This window comes from Triticum dicoccoides, chromosome 7B (assembly GCF_002162155.2).
Source record: "Triticum dicoccoides isolate Atlit2015 ecotype Zavitan chromosome 7B, WEW_v2.0, whole genome shotgun sequence".
Taxonomy (NCBI): domain Eukaryota; kingdom Viridiplantae; phylum Streptophyta; class Magnoliopsida; order Poales; family Poaceae; genus Triticum; species Triticum dicoccoides.
Genome location: NC_041393.1, coordinates 123,592,287 through 123,594,550, shown reverse-complemented (window position 1 = coordinate 123,594,550; position 2,264 = coordinate 123,592,287).

Sequence of the window (2,264 nt, the reverse complement as noted above, 5' to 3'; positions counted from 1 at the left end):
ACACACAAAGGATATAACCAGTTCGTCCCTCCCTAGAAAAGAAATAACCTAGATGCGTGAGATGTCCTATCCAATGCCCATCGCGTCAAAGGACGACCAAATGCGCACACCCTATGTCGTGGTAATATCACGGCAGATGCTAGGGGGTGGCTAATCATGGATGGGGCCAGAAGTACGTCGTCGGGTCCTGGAAGCAGGAGTGAGCACAAGCTCGGACGGACATGAGATGTACCCAGGTTCAGGGCTCTCCTAAGAGATGAAACCCCTACTCCTACTCTGCGGGGGTCTCTGCATGATCCCTATATCACAAGGTGTACATGTTGGGGAACGCGGTAATTTCAAAAAAATTCCTACAATCACGCAAGATCTATATAGGTGATGCATAGCAACGAGAGGGGAGAGTGTGTCCACGTACCCTTGTAGACCGAAAGCGAAAGCGTTTCAATAACGCGGTTGATGTAGTCGAACTTCTTTGCGATCCAACCGATCAAGTACCGAACGTACGACACCTCCACGTTCAGCTCGACGACGTCCCTCATGCTCTTGATCCAGTTGAGGACAAGGGTGAGTTCCGTCAGCACGACGTCATGGCGACGGTGATGATGATGTTACCGGCGCAGGGCTTCGCCTAAGCTCTACGATGGTATGATCAAGGTGTGTAACTGTGGAGGGGGCACCGCACACGATTAAGAGAAACTTGTGTGTTCTAGGGTGCCCCCTGCCCTCGTATATAAGAGCGAGGGGGAGGCCGGCCGGCCCTAGGGCGCTCCCAAAGAGGAGGAGTCCTACTAGGACTTCCTAGTCCTAGTAGGATTCCCCTCCAAGGAAGAGAGGGGGAAGGAAGGAGAGGGAGAGGGAGTAGGAAAGGGGGCGCCGCCCCCCTTACCTTGTCCAATTCGGACTCCAAGGGGGGCGGCCTGCCCTGGCTGCGCTCCTCTCTCTCTCCACTAAGGCCCATAGAGGCCCATTAGTTCCCCCGGGGGGGTTCCGATAACCCCTCCGACACTCCGGTTTTACCCGAAACTTCTCGGAACTCTTCCGATGTCCAAATAACATGGTCCAATATATCAATCTCTATGTGTCAACCATTTCGAGACTCCTCGTCACATCTGTGATCTCATCCGGGACACCGAACAAACTTCGATCACCAAAACACATAACTCGTAATACAAATCGTCATCGAACGTTAAGCGTGCGGACCCTACGGGTTCAAGAACTATGTAGACATGACCGAGACACATCTTCCGTCAATAACCAATAGCGGAACCTGGATGCTCATATTGGCTCCTACATATTCTACGAAGATCTTTATCGGTCAAACCGCATAACAACATACGTTGTTCCCTTTGTCATCGGTATTTTACTTGCCCGAGATTCGATCGTCAGTATCATCATACCTGGTTCAATCTCGTTACCAGCAAGTCTCTTTACTCATTCCGTAATACTTCATCCTACAACTAACTCATTAGTTACATTGTTTGCAAGGCTTATAGTGATGAGCATTACCGAGAGGGCCCAGAGATACCTCTTCGTAACATGGAGTGACAAATCCTAATCTCGATCTATGCCAACCCAACAAACACCTTCGGGGACACCTGTAGAGCATATTTATAATCACCCATTTACGTTGTGATGTTTGATAGCACACAAGGTGTACCTCCGGTATTCGAGAGTTGCATAATCTCATAGTCTAAGGAACATGTATAAGTCATGAAGAATGTTGTAGCAATGAAACTGTAACAATCATTATGCTAAGCTAACGGATGGGTCATGTCCATCACATCATTCTCCTAATAATGTGATCTCGTTCATCAAATGACAACCCATTTATATGGTTAGGAAACATAACCATATTTGATTAATGAGCTAGTCTAGTAGAGGCATACTAGGGACACTTTGTTTTGTCTATGTAGTCATACATATACTAAGTTTCCGGTTAATACAATTCTAGCATGAATAAGAAACATTTATCATGAAATAAGGAAATAAATAATAACTTTATTTTTACCAACTAAATGTAGTAAAATACAAACTATAATATAAAACTATAAACTATAACTATAAACTACAAACTATAAACTAGAATATTTTCAAACTATAAGCTAGTACGAACCCTAGAAGGGAGGAGGGAGGAGGACTGAGGAGGGAGGAGGAGGAGGAGTGAGGAGGGCCGACGGCGGCTGGAGGAGGAGGGTCGGCGGTGGCTAGAGGATGAGGGAGGAGGGTCGACGGCGGCTGGAGGAGGGGAGGGCCAGCGGTGGGTG